The sequence below is a fragment of the Callorhinus ursinus genome, unplaced genomic scaffold (genome assembly GCF_003265705.2).
Source record: "Callorhinus ursinus isolate GAN/ISIS: 27379988/994484 unplaced genomic scaffold, GSC_fseal_2.0 scaffold38, whole genome shotgun sequence".
Lineage (NCBI taxonomy): Eukaryota > Metazoa > Chordata > Mammalia > Carnivora > Otariidae > Callorhinus > Callorhinus ursinus.
In genome coordinates, this window is record NW_027397100.1 from 10,667,401 (window position 1) to 10,685,136 (window position 17,736).

At 41.7% G+C, this 17,736-nt stretch overlaps 1 protein-coding gene across 5 annotated transcripts in view; it reads left to right on the forward strand.

Moving 5' to 3' along the window:
- The window catches only part of UQCC1 (ubiquinol-cytochrome c reductase complex assembly factor 1), a 96,715-nt gene that overhangs the window by 67,556 nt on the left and 11,423 nt on the right, over window positions 1-17,736 (forward strand). The gene's annotated exons all lie outside the window — the stretch shown is intronic.

Genomic DNA, 17,736 nt, shown 5'->3' on the forward strand with positions numbered 1-17,736 from the left:
TTTTAGTTTCTCCATCTGAACCTGGGGAAATAGTAACTCCTTATTTTGGAGCCTTTGAGGACAATTTAAAACGATATGTGTGAAGTGTTTGGAGCCCTTTGAAAGGAGGGTACAGGGGAAATTAATGGTGTTTTTGCTGTTCTTGGGAAAGCCCTTTGTGGTTCCCAGCGAATAAATTACTTGGAGTGAGTTTTCTAACACCTCCTACTCTGCTCTGTTCACTAAGGCTTTCTTTTCTTTTCTTTTTTTTTTTTTAAATAACTGTCTGCTGTAATGCTTCTTTTGCTCTGACTTATAAAGATATATATTTTTGGTTTTGGACTTTTGACCCCTTTCTGCTCCCAGGAGAGAAATTTCTATCAGAATAATAAAAGGTGTAAACTGTGTGTGTTGCCCCTTTTGTGGGCCTTGGGCAGTTCAGCTGCTGGGGTTAAGAATCAGCAGGCTTGTGGTTTGTGCCTGGTTATGGGGGAAGTAGGAGACCATTCCCATTAAGCATTCAGTGGCATTCTCAGTGTCCCCCACACTACTTCTTTCATCCCTGTCCTATGCCCTTTTGCTAAGATTCTTTGGATTTCAAATGAATTCTAGTGTCTTTGGTATTTTGAGTACAGATAATTTATGGCTCTACCTCTTCTCTCTCAAAGACAGAAGGTGTTTATCATCTGCTGTGCTTTAGGTCCCAAGCTGAGTTGCCTGCCAAAGAAGATCCTCCTTCTAGAGGAAGGAGAGGATGGGAGAGTTGAAAAACCACTCACTAGTTTTGGAGTCAAAAAAGTAAGGAATTAAACTTGATTTCACCTTTAATCAGCAGACTCAGGTGAAGAGCCTGGACCAGATTATTTCTCTCTCTTTTTTTAAGATATTTATTTATTTACTTTTAGAGAGAGAAAGAGTGTGGCATTTTCACTGGGGCTTTCTATAAATTGTGTCTTCAGCAAAAGGAATGATTGCAGTAGCCCTGTGGGGAGCTCTTAGGGTATGGCAGGATTGTTAGTGCCCCTCACTCTGTGTCCTGCCAGAAGGTAGGCAACTATCTGCTCTTTTCTCCTGTGGGTTTAACCCTGCACTGGGCACTACCTCTGCTCAGGACTGGATGACTACGTGAAAAAGTTCTGGAAGCTAAGGCATCACACTGGGGTGTAGTAGAGGTAGACATTGGTTGTAACTGCCCTGGATGTGCTTTTGAGTATTTCTGGATCCATTGGTAAGGCAGTTATAACAGTTCTCTTGCCCGGTTCCCTAAAATGCTGGGTGAATAATCCTGTGGCGACAGTTAGACCTGAAGGGGCCTAGATGGAAAGGAGGGACTTCTCTCTCCACGTCGAGGCTATCTGTTTAGCTACTCTTTTCTGAGTGGCAGTGATATGGACCATAAATGTAACTTGTCTGGTCCTCAAAGGAGCAGAGAAACCACAACCACTCTCTGGACTTGAGCTGCCTTACTTGACACTTGGATCCAGGCCTGACCTCTTACCTCAACTCACCATTGGCTGCTTCACTGATCCCCTGCCTCTCGGCTCTCTTCATCTCAGATGCATCTTGCAAATCATTCAACAGCCTGGCTCATCTTCTTAAAAACTGCTTATGTCAAATACTCAATAAAATTACCATCTAACATTCTATGTATTTTATTTTGCCCTTTTCCCCTTCCTAGAATATAAGCTCTAGGGATTCAAGTATTATCTCTTTCCCCCCCCTTTTTTTTTTAAGATTTTATTTTTAAGTAATCTCTACACCCATTGTGGGGCTCAGACTCACAGCCCTGTGATCAAGAGTTGCATGCTCAACTGACTGAACCAGCCAGGTGCCCCTTGTATTGTCTCTTGTTTATTGCTGTAGCCTAAACTCCTATATTCAGTTAACACTGAATATATATTTATTAATGATGAAGGCAATATTGAATTTTTTTTCTCCAGGTCCGGCAGCATTATGAATTTTATGGCTCTGTTAAGGATTGTTTTACTCATTGATTGATTGATTGATGTGTTGGATTTAATTTATTTATTTTCTCATTTATTTATTTAGGGAACATTTTTGTCCCTCACCATGTGCTAATCCCCAGATGCTCTTGGTAGAGAGTGCTCCAGAGAGAAATGATCTTACAGGGCTTGTATGCCAAAAAGAGAAATGAGGTTGAATCTTTCCTAGGTTAGGTTCTGAACTAAATAGATGAACAAGTAAGATTGGAATTCACCTGTTTTTTGTTTAGTTGTGTTTTTGCTGCAGACTTCCTAGAGAAGCTGGCCCAGCACAGGGCTGGGTGTGATGGCAGGATGGGGCTGGAAACTAGGCAGCCCCCAGGCGCTGAAGGGAGGGATGTAGACTGGCAGCCCTCTGCCCAGGTGGAGGAATTGGTTGGGTTTGTAACCAGCTTTCTAAGGCAGAATCAGAGTGGTTGAGAGTCCTTGGACACCAAAGCCAGACTAGGCTCAGATCCCAAACCAGCTGTGCGACCTTGGGTAAGGACCTTAGTCTCTGTGCCTCCATTTTTTCTCTGTAAAATAGGAATAGCTATAGTACCTACCTCACCTTACTTACAGCATTGTGGAGGTTTAAGTGAATTACCACGTGTGAGACTTTTTGAACAGTGCCAGGGGGCTAGATAGAGGTTTGCAGCTCTTCATTTTATTACTTATTAAGTATAATCTGACGTGATAATGTAAATAGAAAAAAGAAAGGCAGTTTTGCATAGTTATACGGAAAAACTGAGTCTCAGAGATTTGTTTTCCAGTTACAAGGTGGGGAAATGGAACTGTTTGGGCCCAGAGTTTGCTTAGATTTCAAAGTATTTCTAAGGTCAGAGTGGGACTTGAATACAGATCGCTAGAGAGAGCAACTCTTTACCAGATACAGCATTCCAACTGAGGTTTTCTTTTTCCTTTAGATAAAATGTATACTGTTTTAGCAATATTTTACTGAAAAGAGAGGACAAAAAGAATTAACCTAAAGAGATGAGGGCCACTCTCAGAGCTCATAAAGCCAAGTCCATTCTATTTTCTGGGTTTCGGAACGTTACTGCTTGTCTCACCATTGGCCTTCTCATTACTTGAGTAGGAGTGTTTCTACCAGAATCCAGGCTCAGCCATTCCTAGGGTACTTCTATATGGTTCTGTCAGTGGCATAGCACTTCTGTTTGAGCCTTAAGACAAAAGAATGTTGGACTAAGAATCAGATGACATTGTTTCTGTGAACTTCACCATCTCTGAGCAGAGTGACAATGGGTGACTCACCGTCCTGAGCCTTTGTTTCCTCATCTCCACAGCAGGGACCAGCCTGTTTCTGAGGTTACCACAGGGGCAATATTTGGGAAATTGTATGGTTTTGAGCAGTTAGCAGTAAGGAGACAGGAGTGAAAGACAAGCACTGTGTATGACCCATGGAGAGCAAGGGAAATGCCCATTTGACTGTTTGGGGCTGTAGACTTTGGTCTGACCTCCTCTTCCCAGCTGGAGTCACCAGTTAACCTGTGTGATTCAGTGAATTAGGGTGGCCCATCTCCTTTGCTTCCCATTACTGTAGAGAAGAAGAAGACAGGACTGTTTGGTAAAAGGGCTAGGAACCTCAAGATTGGGAAAGGGAGTAGATTTTGGATCCTCCAAGAATGTTGTTTTCCAGGCAGCATGATGTCTGTCTTGGAATTGCTGAGTGGGAAAGGACAGTGCTGCCTCCCGGTCTTCTGGGATGTTTCGATCCTCAGCACCCAGGACAAACGACAGTGCCCAGGCTCCATTAGCAAAGCACTTACTAGCTTGTTAATTCTGCATTTTCATCTGTTTCGCTTATACATCTGTGCACTTGAGATGGCCAGTACTGATGGGGAGCAAGCGTCCTGTAGTTTCCCACTGTCCCAAGTCTGCCTAAATTCAATAAAAAATCTTTTAGAAAGCACTGTTGTGCCTGCAGCTTTCCTGCACTCATAAGTGCAGTCATGAGGTCCATTGTGCATTTGGGAGCCTGCAAGTGTTTCTGGAAACCTAAGGTGTGTCAGCATCCTGTTGACCTCGTGACTGCAGGTAGAATGCAGAGGACCCAGATGGATGATATCCACTAACATATAGCGAACGGATTGCTGGGAAAGGGGATCAGGCTCCTCGGCCCTGGTGTTCTGTACTTCTGCTCCACTGGAGACGCCTGCCGGGCTCAAGCTAAGTACACATCTTGCTCATATTACATCTTGTTCAAGTAGGATTTTCCATTACCACAACACAGGAGACATCGAGGGCGCCGTGAATGCTAAAATCCTACAAGACTGCGACCAGGGTCAGAAAGTCATCAGCTTATGATTACAAATAACTGTTGCATTCTTTTTTCAGCTGGCATTCAGCGAGGTCTGATTATGTGCAAGTCATGGCCTCCTCACCTTTTCTCCTCTGCATCCACCTGATAATCAAATGCTGTTGATCCTGCTGTAGACATTTCTCTGGAAAGCCTTCCTCTTTATGCCTGTTGTCACTTAAGTTAATTCAGTTCCTTACCAACTCTCACCTGGGCCATTGCTGCAGCCTCCTCTGGTATTCCTACCTCTGGCCTTTCCCCCAGCTTTGTGGTCTGTACTTTATACTTCTAGGGTTAATTTTCAGAAATATCCCCTGTGCTCAGACCTCCTCATGTGGCATTCAGGGCCATTTCCAATCAGACAGATACTGCCTTTCCAGTTCTGCCTCTGCTTCTTCCCATTCATGGCCTCTTTGTTACAAATTTTCCTCTGCAAATGCAGTATTTGTTTACCTCTCTGTGGCTTTGCACATACCATTCTTTCAGTCTGAAAAGTGGTAATCCCTGTTCACCCTTTAATACCTAATACAGTAAATGTTGCTTCGTCTCTGAAGCCTTTCAGCCCCCAGACTCGCTGTTGCCATTTTTTACAGTGTGCTAGGTGTTTCACTTGTGTGTGGTGTGTCTTTCACATAAGACCACAGACTTCCTTAGGACAGCTACTGTGTTTCATTCATCCTTTATGTCCACTGCATACCATAATGCCTTAAATATGGTAGGCACTCAATATATGCTTAGCGAATGTGTACAAGGCAGTGTAGAATTCTGCACCCGGGCAGCTTATGGTCTAGCAAGGAATATAAGTTACTTCATAATACTACTGCTCAGAATGGGATAAGTATTGTAAGAGAGGCTTTAATGTATACACATGGTTAAGTCACAGATTGAAATTCTTGTGTGAAAAGAATCATTTGTAATTGGAATTGTCTTTTTTTTTTATTTTGTGGTAACATATACATAATATTTATCATTTTAACCCTTCACAAGAGTACCATTTGGTGGCCTTAAATGAAATGCATTCATAATGTTATGTAACCATCATCACTGTCTAGACCAGTTTTTTCATCATCAACAAAAAATCCCTCATTTCTATTCTCCCCAACTCCTTGTAGCCTCCTGTGCCTATCCTAGGTACCTGACAGAAGGGGAAATCATACAATATTTGTCCCTCTCTGTCTGACTTATTAAGTGTAATGTTTTCAAGGTGTATCCATGTTATAGCATATATCACTTCATTCCTTTTTATGGCTGAATATTATTCCATTGCATGTAGATACCACATTTTTTAAATCTGTTTATCTGTTGATGAACGCTTAGGTTTTTTCCACCTTTTGGTTATTGTGGATAATGCTGTTATGAACATTGGAGTACAAGTATCTGTTCCAGTCTCAGCTTTCGATTCTTTTGGGTATCTAGTTAGGAATGGAAATTAGTAGGTCATAGGGTAGTTCTGTGTTTAACTTTGTGAGAAATCGCCAAACTATTTTTCACAACACTGTGCTATTTTACATTCCCACCAGCAATGCTTGAGAGTTCAAGTTTTTCTATATTCTCGCTAACACTTGATATTTTCCTTTTCCTTTTTTTTAAATTATAGCCATCCTAGTAGGTGTGAATGGAATTATCCTTTGCTTATACTCCTGGTAATTGCCTGCTGATTGGTTCTACCTTGATTATTGGCCATTAATGACCACTGATACATGAAACTGTTTTCACCTTCCAAATCTTGTATTTAACAACAGAAAACTAAAGCCTGATCAAAACTTTCGTGCACTGGCCCTTGTTAGCAGGGCATGAGCCCTTTGTTAAACTTGGAAGTGTAAGCAAAAGGGCATTTCTTAGAAAGTTTCCTAGTTATTCTTCCATAGCACTTGTTATAGAGCAGGCAGGGTTCAAAGGTCTGTTAATGTTTAACCTGTTCACTTCAGGGAGTTAGTTGGCTATTATCTCATTAGAATGATCAGCGAGAGAGGAAAAACTCAGTTGCCCACTTCATGCTTTCTTACCCTGACAGTTGTGAAGTTCTTTCTCGGTTCAGTTGGAAGCTCTCCTTCTTACTTCAGACTTCTGTTTAAGTATTTTGACTTCAAGTCTAGAACACTAGCAGATGGTAGTCATGGAACTAGAGGTGGTCTTGAAATATTTCAGTGGAAGAGACTGCTTTGAGAGAGGTGTGTGTGGGGTTTCAGAGGCTATCAGAGGACACCCTGAAAGGACAGGAATTGGGCCTCTTCAGCCTATAGTAGTAGGCTGTAGTAGTAGTAGTAGTAATATATATAGTAGTGTTTGGAAACCATGAAAACAGCAGCAGCATGTACACAGACCTGCTCAACCCCTTTCCAAATCCTTGTACTCAATCCTTGTACTCAAGGGAACTTTCCTGAAATTTGTAAAAGTGGATGGACATCACTAATGCAAGAGGTAATTACGACAGGAAATACTACATTGAGTCATTCTGCAGACATGTGCTGAGCAGTGCCATCTTTGCCCTCAAGGAGCTCACAGTCTAATGCAGTGGGGAATGAGTGGGGCAGACTATAAACAGATCATTAAAATAGCACAGTATGCCTTCCTGGTGGAAATACTAAAAACCACGTGAAGGAAAAAGCAACAAGCTTTGGGGAACTTGAAAGACTTCACAGAAAATGAGGTGATGCCTCTTCTGTAAAATGAGGACAATGACACCCCCCTTTTAGGATTATTGTGAAGATTAGAGAGATAATACATAAAGCTTTTAATACAGTTGCTGGCACATGGTAGGCATTCAACAAATGTTAGCTAATGTTTTTATATTATTATGGAAAGGTTTTATTGAATTGATGAATGACAATATATCCATTGATTGCACTCAACAGAGACTGACTTGAGCTAATTTAAGCAAACAAAGGCATTTATTGGAGGCTAACTAGTGCTCACAGAATGGAAAGGAAAGTTTGACAACAGGCCCCAGGAAGCTCAGGGATCGCAGTATTAGAAACAGGAACTTAGTACAGTCTCTTTGGGATGACCCAACTTTAGCTGCCTTTTATCTTTGAATGTCTCCGCTCAGAAGCAAAACTCCGATTAGATTAGCTGGGATTCTCTGCCCATCTCTGCGTTGAGGGGACAGGTCTCCAGGACCAGCAGCCTGCCAACTCATATGGAATTGGGAAGGAGTAGGTCTGGGCCCTAAGGAATGGATGCAGAGAGTGAGTGATCTTTACCTCAGGCAGTATCAGAGTACTTCCCAAATCTGCTGATCCCTTGAGACTGATGATGGAAACAACCAGACCAACTCATGGAACAGCCTCTGGGTGTTTTTTTTGTCCACAGAATCTTGAATGCTCTGGCTTATGACCAATGGCAACCCAGCGTGACCATACCTATCTGACATTCTTCATTGAAATTTCTCTAGTTTCTCTATGTTTATTCTTAAGTATGGTAGCTAAAACAAAGACTCTTGACTATTACAATAGTAGAAGAAAGAAAACTTTTTGACCTTTGTATATGGAATTTCTTTTTATATGTCCACCTTAAAAAATTCTCATTTGTCAGCTCATGATCAGAGATTTGCTCTGGGACTTTATTATGACTATGTAGTCAAACCCTTTCTTCAGCCGTTACTTATTATTATTTTGGCCTATACATGCTGCAGTGTATTTGACCTTGTTGAATCTCATCTCGTTTCTAGGATAACTTTTCAATAATTCAGAGTCGTTTTCATTTTACTCTTCTTTTTCAAAGTACTGAAATTAGCAATTTTAATTTTTTTGCTTGTGTGATTCTCCGTTTCTGATATGACTCATCAGAAGCAGAAAGGTGTGACATTTTATTTTTTTCTTTAAATTTTTTATTGTTATGTTAATCACCATATATTACATCATTAGTTTGTGATGTAGTGTTCCATGATTCATTGTTTGTGCATAACACCCAGTCCACGCAGAACGTGCCCTCTTTAATACCCATCACCAGGCTAACTCATCCCCCCACCCCCTCCCCTCTAGAACCCTCAGTTTGTTTTTCAGAGTCCATCGTCTCTCATGGTTCATCTCCCCCTCCGATTTCCCCCCCTTCATTCTTCCCCTCCTGCTATCTTCTTTTTTTTTTTTCTTAACATATATTGCATTATTTGTTTCAGAGGTACAGGTCTGTGATTCAACAGTCTTCCACAATTCACAGCGCTCACCATAGCACATACCCTCCCCAGTGTCTATTACCCAGCCACCTCATCCCTCCCACCCCACCCCTACTCCAGCAACCCTCAGTTTGTTTCCTGAGATTAAGAATTCCTCATATCAGTGAGGTCATATGATACATGTCTTTCTCTGATTGACTTATTTCACTCAGCATAACACCCTCCAGTTCCATCCACATTGTTGCAAATGGCAAGATCTCATTCCTTTTGATGGCTGCATTATATACCACATCTTCTTTATCCATTCATCTGTCCATGGACATCTTGGCTCTTTCCACAGTTTGGCTATTGTGGACATTGATGCTATAAACATCGGGGTGCATGTACCCCTTCGGATCCCTACATTTGTATCTTTGGGGTAAATACCCAGTAGTGCAATTGCTGGATCGTATGGTAGCTCTATTTTCAACTTTTTGAGGAACCTCCATACAGTTTTCCAGAGTGGTTGCACCAGCTTGCATTCCGACCAACAGTGTAGGAGGGTTCCCCTTTCTCCGCATCCCCGCCAACATCTGTCATTTCCTGACTTGTTAATTTTAGCCATTCTGACTGGTGTGAGGTGGTATCTCATTGAGGTTTTGATTTGGATTTCCCTGATGCCGAGCGATGTTGAGCACTTTTTCATGTGTCTTTTGGCCCTTTGGATGTCTTCTTTGGAAAAATGTCTGTTCATGTCTTCTGCCCATTTCTTGATTGGATTATTTGTTCTTTGGGTATTGAGTTTGATAAGTTCTTTATAGATTTTGGATACTAGCCCTTTATCTGATATGTCATTTGCAAATACCTTCTCCCATTCTGTCAATTGTCTTTTGGTTTTGTTGACTGTTTCTTTTGCTGTGCAAAAGTTTTTTATCTTGATGAAATCCCAATAGTTCATTTTTGCCCTTGCTTCCCTTGCCTTTGGTGATGTTTTTAGGAAGAAGTTGCTGCAGCTGAGGTCGAAGAGGTTGCTGCCTGTGTTCTCCTTTAGGATGTTGGTGGACTCCTGTCTCACATTTAGGTCTTTCAACTATTTTGAGTCTATTTTTGTGTGTGGTGTAAGGAAATGGTCCAGTTTCATTCTTCTGCCTGTGGCTGTCCAATTTTCCCAACCCCATTTGTTGAAGAGACTGTCTTTTTTCCATTGGACATTCTTTCCTGCTTTGTCAAAGATTAGTTGACCATAGAGTTGAGGGTCCATTTCTGGGCTCTCTATTCTGTTCCGTTGATCTATGTGTCTGTTTTTGTGCAAGTACCATACTGTCTTGATGATGACAGCTTTGTAATAGAGCTGGAAGTCCGGAATTGGGATGCCACCAGCTTTGCTTTTCTTTTTCAACATTCCTCTGGCTATTCGGGGTCTTTTCTGGTTCCATACAAATTTTAGGATTATTTGTTCCATTTCTTTTTTTTTTTTTTTAAAGATTTTATTTATTTATTTGAGAGAGAGAGAATGAGATGGAGAGCACGAGAGGGAAGAGGGTCAGAGGGAGAAGCAGACTCTCTGCCGAGCAGGGAGCCCGATGCGGGACTCGATCCCGGGACTCCAGGATCATGACCTGAGCCGAAGGCAGTCGCTTAACTAACTGAGCCACCCAGGCGCCCTATTTGTTCCATTTCTTTGAAAAAAGTTGATGGTATTTTGATGGGGATTGCATTGAATCTGTAGATTCCTCTAGGTAGCATTGACATCTTCACAATATTTGTTCTCCCAATCCATGAGCATGGAACGTTTTTCCATTTCTTTGTGTCTTCCTCAATTTCTTTCATGAGTATTCTATAGTTTTCTGAGTAAAGATCCTTTGCCTCTTTGGTTAGATTTATTCCTAGGTATCTTATGGTTTTGGGTGCAATTGTAAATGGGATCGACTCCTTCATTTCTCTCTCTTCTGTCTTGTTGTTGGTGTATAGGAATGCCACTGATTTCTGTGCATTGATTTTATATCCTGCCACTTTACTGAATTCCTGTATGAGTTCTAGCAGGTTTGGGGTGGAGTCTTTTGCGTTTTCCACATAAAGTATCATATCATCTGCAAACAGTGAGAGTTTGACTTCCTCTTTGCCGATTTGGATGCCTTTGATTTCTTTTTGTTGTCTGATTGCTGTGGCTAGGACTTCTAATACTATGTTGAATAGCAGTGGTGATAGTGGACATCCCTGCTGCGTTCTTGACCTTAAGGGGGAAAGCTCTCAGCTTTTCCCCATTGAGAATGATATTCGCTGTAGGTTTTTCATAGATGGCTTTTATGATATTGAGGTATGTATCCTCTATCCCTATACTCTGAAGAGTTTTGATCAAGAAAGGATGCTGTACTTTGTCAAATGCTTTTTCTGTATCTCTTGAGAAGATCATATGATTCTTGTTCTTTCTTTTGTTAATGTATTGTATCACATTGACTAATTTGCGGATGTTGAACCAACCTTGCAGCCCAGGGATAAATCCCACTTGGTCGTGGTGAATAATCCTTTTAATGTACTGTTGGATCCTATTGGCTAGTATTTTGGTGAGAATTTTTGCATCCATGTTCATCAAGGATATTGGTCTGTAATTCTCCTTTTTGATGGGGTCTTTGTCTGGTTTGGGGATCAAGGTAATGGTGGCTTCATAAAACGAGTTTGGAAGTTTTCCTTCCATTTCTATTTTTTGGAACAGTTTCAGGAAAATAGGTATTAATTCTTTAAATGTTTGGTAGAATTCCCCTGGGAAGCCATCTGGCCCTGGGCTTTTGTTTGTTGGGAGATTTTTGATGACTGCTTCAAGTTCCTTAGTGGTTATAGGTCTGTTCAGGTTTTCTATTTCTTCCTGGTTCAGTTTTGGTAGTTGATACATCTCTAGGAATGCATCCATTTCTTCCAGGTTATCTAATTTGGCATATAGTTGCTCATAGTATGTTCTTATAATTGTTTGTATTTCTTTGGTGTTGGTTGTGATCTCTCCTCTTTCATTCATGATTTTGTTGATTTGGGTCATTTCTCTTTTCTTTTTTGATAAGTCTGGCCAGGGGTTTATCAATCTTGTTAATTCTTTCAAAGAACCAGCTCCTAGTTTTGTTGATCTGTTCTACTGTTCTTTTGGTTTCTATTTCATTGATTTCTGCTCTGCTCTTTATTATTTCTCTTCTCCTGCTGGGTTTAGGCTTTATTTGCTGTTTTTTCTCTAGCTCCTTTAGGTGTAGGGTTAGGTTGTATATTTGAGACCAGAAAGGTGTGACGTTTTAGCGTAGACACCGGATTTAGGGACCAGCTGTCCGAGATAAAAGTCATAGCACTGTCACAAGAAGGGTGTGACTCCGGGGCAAGGCATTTAACATTTTTGAACTTTTCTTTTCTTGTTTATAGAGTCAGGACAATAGTAGCAGTTAGGCTGTGAGCTCCTAGAAGGGCAAGGTTATGGTCATGAGGCACAAAAGAGATCGTATATAGGCATATATTATCAAATCAAATGTGATGTATGCTCCTTGTTACTACCACCACTATCATAACTATTATCAGTTCAGATTTTCGGTGGAGGCCCCCAAAATTGTTTCCTTTAGGACTTTGTGCTGTCAGTGTTGTTAAAACAGTGAGTCTTTCAAGCCAATATTCGTCCCTCTAACTGGAATATGCGTGAGACTTACTATCTGAGATGCAACAAAAAACTTCAGAAATGAGAGTAGATTAGAGCTGTTACTATGTCCTGACACAGAAGAAAATTAAATTGGCGTGATAGTTTGATCATCCCAGGATCATAGTGTTCCTCATCAGCTCTCTTCAAGGTGATTTCAGACTTAACTGTTGTGTTTGAATGTCTTGTCAAGTGGGTACATGACTGTAATTTTCAAGGACAGCTGTCTCTTGCTTTGCTCTTTTCCAAGCCTGAGGAAGAGGCTCCCGTACTTTGTAACCATTCAAAAATTAAAGCTGGTGGTTCTGCAGGTATGCCTGCCAAACCATGTACCTCGTTTTTCAAGACATGATCAGGCTATGCAGATTTTGAATATGCAGATTCCAAGCTGCAAGACTGGGATTTTTAAAATAAATAAGTAAATAAGTAAGTAAATAAATAAATAAATAATTTGAAGAGGCATTTCAATGTACCAAGCTTCCCTGTGCATTAAAAGTTTGAAATGATTTATTAAAATAAGATGTAAGAATTATGTTTTGTTTAGGTTGGCTTTTCATCACAGCTGAAATACGGTTTACTCAGATTCACATGATTTTCTAAAGAGGGAAGAAGAAATTGAAGCTGACCATCTTTTCATGTTTTATTATTTTTCCTTTTCTTCTTGGTATTAATACAATTTTCTCTGGATCTGCCTAACACACACACACACACACACACACACAGAATTTTATTTTGTTGTATTTTGTGATCATTGCTAAAAGGTCCTTAGTAGATCTGTTAGTCATCATGCAAGTACGTGAGTTACATGCACGCATGTGTATTTGGTCTCTCCATGTCCCCCTTCTCTCTATCTCCTCTCACCTGTTTCTGTGTGTTTCACATAATATTGCACAGTGAGCTCATTCTAACATTAAATTTAATAGATTGGCTGATGTTCAGTGCACATTAGCCTGTTGCCATGCAGTCACTGTAGCCCATGGTGTTGATACTGCAAAGCATGGCTGATGGCATTTCTGACTGCTGGAAAGACCTGACCTGCGATCTTTTGCACTGTTGTACCCTTAGGATGAATTTTGTGTGTTCCTTATGCTTTAGTCAGCAACTCTAGCCACCCTTTATTATTCATTCATTCCAACAAATTCTTTTCTTTTTTATTTAGGATTTTACTTTTTAAGTAATCTCTACACCTAACATGAGGCTCAAACTCACAACCCCAAGATCAAGAGTTTCGTGCTCCACTGACTGAGCCAGCCAGGCTCCCCCATTCCAACAAATTCTTATTAGCCGGCTACTGTTAGTAGCTTTGCCTCAAGCCAGTAGCTGTAAAACTTATCCTTACCTTCATGTGCATCCGTTCTTGTGTTGTCATCACCAACCTTCTTCCATTCTGTCCTCCTATGCCCTAATCACACCCTTTTGCCCACTAGTTTTCCTAGGAGTAGGGCTGAGCTATGCTAGCGATGTCTGATGTCTATTAGTAATTGGCCACTGATGACCCATCTCTAGCCACCATTGCAATTGGGAATCTCTGAATTGTGTTTACCCAAGACCATATTAGTTACTCTTAGCCCTGCCTCTACAGATAATCTAAGTTGTAGGTACATGAAGGGGTGACCACATAATTTTTTGTGTTTGTTCTAACGTAGATAAGCATTGGAATCAGACTGCTCTGTATTCTCATCTTCACCCACTATTTCCTAGTTTCCCAAATGTCAGTTTCCTCTTCTCTAAAGTGGGGATAGTAACAGTACCTGTCTCAGTCACTGGGAAGAATTAAATGAGCTCACATGCATGAAGCTCTTAGCATAGTTCTTGGCACATGGTAAATAGTTATGGGACCTCTTTCTGGACTTGAATCACCTTTGTGGCACTGTAGACTGGGGAGAGGAGAGGCTTTGCAGAAGGTATAAATTTATAAGCTATGTCTTAGAGGATAAGGAGTTAGCATCCCAGTGGACAAAGAAGGGGGAAGGAATTCTGGCAGCAGTATGCTTAAGAGCTATCAGAGAGCAAGGCTTATTTGTGGAAATTGCATATCGTTTACTGTGAATGAAGGGTGAGCTAAAAGTGGGGAGGTGGGAGGAGGTGAGGCAGGAAAGATGACCAAGAACAGATCACAGAGAACCATGTAGAGCTCAGTAAGGAGTTTAAACTTGATCCTCCATCGCTCCCTCCATCCACATAATCTGGTTCCTCTGTTAAGCAGTCACATAAACGTCTTTAAGAGCAGCAGCAGTGAAAAGGGGGAAGAGGGCAGCGAATTGGCCTCAAATGAACTGGCATCTCTTTAAAGCTAATATTCCTCCTCGAGAATACTATATTAATTAAACATGTGCCTTGCAAGGTTCATTATTGTTTTACTTGTGTTCCCTGTTGGTTGTCTCATTCATTAATCTGCTGATTAGTAACCCTGAACTCTTGTATCTCCCCACCCCCTTTTTTGGCATTCCCTTTTTAATATACTATGCTGTTCCCCCTGGGACGTAAACTCCAGGACCCGTCCCTGGCCTGCTCGTGTTTGTTTTCTTTGCCCCTTGTGCCTGCCTCTGCTATAACATTTGTAGTATGTGTTAAGTAATCCTTAAGGTAACATTTTTATTATGTCATAAAAAGTGCATGGCAAATATATTATAACTCATGGACTTTGTTTAAAAATGAACGGATAATTTATTGAGTGTGTTACATGAGCCTTGCTCCCCTCCCCATTTCAGCTGAGACTTGCTGCTCATTTAGCCTAGCCTCCTATTGAGTGCTCCCACCCTGTGACATGCTGGGAAAGCAGACCCATGGTTGGCTAGAAATGACATCATAGTTTATGTACTCAATAAAAATTTAATTAAGTCATTACAGGAATTGCAGTCATCATTTAACCCTCTGATTTCTTCTGTTTAGTTTATTATTAAACATTCAGTAATACCAGTCACCAAATCCTGATGGCTTATAAAATATCTGCATGAATTTTAATAGCTTAAATAAATGGGAAAATATGAGTAACTGATATAAAAGGAACCTTTTCCTTGTGGTGGTGCTGTATATATGGGTTTTTATGAAAAGCAAAGCATTATGGAAAGGATAAGAGTTGACTAAGGGAACAGCCCAAAACTATCTGGGAGGAGTTTCTCATTTGGTTTGTCCATCTGTGTATTCATCATGGGCAGCGCGCTCCATATAGAGAATCATCTGGCAGTGGGGACACAGAACCTGCAGGTCAACAAACAAAGCTTAAGTGAGGGAATAAAATCCCAACAGAGGTTCGCCAGAGGGAATATCCAGCTAGCTCCCCTTGGCTGCTGGGCTGGCTAGAAGGGCCCAGTAGGGTGAGTCCAGTAGTTCAGGAAGCTGTTCTCACTCACCCTCACCTGTTACTTGCAGATCATGTATCTGCACTGATCAAGCTTCCACCCTCTTCCAGGAAGGGCCTTTTTCATGATCTAATCCAGCCTGGGTGATGATATCTGAAAGCCATTCCTAGCAGTGGCTGCTTGCCATCTCTCAGAGGGGAGAGGGAGAGGCAGCTTACAGGTCACTGGAGTTAGACTATAGGAGCTACTAGAGGTAGTGGAGCCTTGCTCATAGGGACTTCTAGACCTGCTCTCCATTCTTCCTGGGTCATAGCTAGCCAGAATGCAGTTGCATCCCAAGAGGAGAAAGTGTGTTTGTATGTAACTGGACCTTGCTGGAAACTGAGGTTTGCAGATTAATGTGTAGCTGATCTCTGGAAATGCCCTACAGATGGTGAAGCAGATAAAGCACTTGTCTATAGTCAGGTTCCAATCCTGGCTCTGCTTTCTTTGTGACCTCAGATAAGTCCCTACCCCTTTTTGGGTCTCAGTTCACCATTTCCTCAGAGGGATTGAGCTAGGTGATCTTCGAAGACCCTTCCAGCTCTAAAGCTTACTAGGTAGATGCAACACATAAACTAGCTCTGCTGAGCAGGTTCAGTGCATGTTTGCCTCTGAAAGATGCTCTTGCCTTTGTGTGACGTCTCTGACATCTGTTTGTGGCTCTGATTCTTCTTGCATGATGAGGAGAATAATGTACGGGAGTAGGAAGAGCCCCAGAATGGCGCTCAGTGGGGCTAGGCTGTAGTCCCATCGTCTCACTTCAGAAGGAATGAACTCTAGCTCTGGCTTGTTTCTTGACTCTGCCTTTCACCTCAGCCCATTCTGGAAGATGGTGCATTAAGAAGTTGGGCAGTACATATTTTTGAAATTTCAGAAACATGCAAGGTATTCAAGCAGCAAAAAAGGGGAAACAAACAAAAGGGTGTCATTGGACAGAACACACTATGCGTGACACTCAGGCCCCTGTAAGGAGTCAGTCATCAGCGTGCCAGCCAGTCTCAAGTCCTGCTCTGGGCCAGGCCCTGGGCTAGGTGTCTGTCGGGGGTGCCAAGATTAATCAGAGTTCCTTATGATCTTTGAGTAGCTCACAGACTAGTGGGAGAGACAGGTACATATGCAGCTCTCAACCACGTTGGCTTCCAGGAGGAGGAGTATGGATGGAGCTCTAGGAACATAGCGGCTGGAGGTCTGATTGGGCGTGGGTTGAAGGTAGGGGGGAAAGGTCATGGATTGTACCACCACCTGCATCCAATCTCACATTTTCCAGTCTTGAGCTGGGCCATTCTCTCTTCCTTTTTGAAAATTATCCCTGACTATTGGAGCTGGTTTTAGTTTTCTCTAAACAAACCAGAAGGTATTACCCATAAGTCATTGCATTTGCAGAGCACTTTACAGCTTACTGAGGCTTTCAGCATACATTGTTGAATTAATGAATGAATACATGCTAATTCATTTGCTGTTTAAACCAGCACTGTGTATAGAGCATTTGAAATGCAAGGAAATAGGTTATTTGACTTGCCCAATACCACATCCTCTGTATATAGCAGAATTAGAACTTGAACCCAGGTTGTCTGACTGAACCCAGGTCCTTTCACTACTCCTTTCTGCTCTTCTTCAGAGACTAGTTATGAGCCACAGGATTAAATCACTCAGTCTTTGATTTATGATCCAAAGTAAAATCATCCTTCTGGAGGCAGGAACCTGATGGAACGTAAGGCACATGGACTTTGGACTCAGACTGACCTGGATGTTAGTCTCAGCTTTATGACTAATTTGCTATGGGACCTAGGGCCAGTCACTTCACCTGCCTGGGGCTCAGTTTTCTGTGTCCATAAAAATGTGACTCTAGCATACCTACCCTTTGAGTTCCAGTGACGGTTAGAGGAGATGGTATCCGTAAAAGCATGTGGCCCATTCTAGGTCCTCAGTAAATGGAGGAGATGACAGTGGGCATTGTTATGGTCAGGGTTGTTAAGCACAAATCTTATTCTCCATGTAAAGTTCCAAATAACTTGGTTGTTTCTAAAACCTGTCAGTTTAAATATCCAGTGAGTCCTCACTTATGTACTGCACATTACACCAGGCTTTCTGCTGGGATCTCAGGAATGAAACATGGACCGGGCTTTCAAGCATACTCCTAGAAGTCCGGAGGTCAGAGTTTTACCCTACTGGAGACATTCAGTGAACTTGCAGTCTGGACTCTGAAGGCCCACCTGGCTGTTCTCTGAGAGAAGTTCTACCTGGGTGTCCATGGTCTCCCTGGAATTGTATTTCAAAACAGTCTCTTAAGATTAACAGTCTTACTACTTCAGCCTGGCTTATTCTCGCCTCCTCTTCACAGCCTCGGGGGTTTCGGG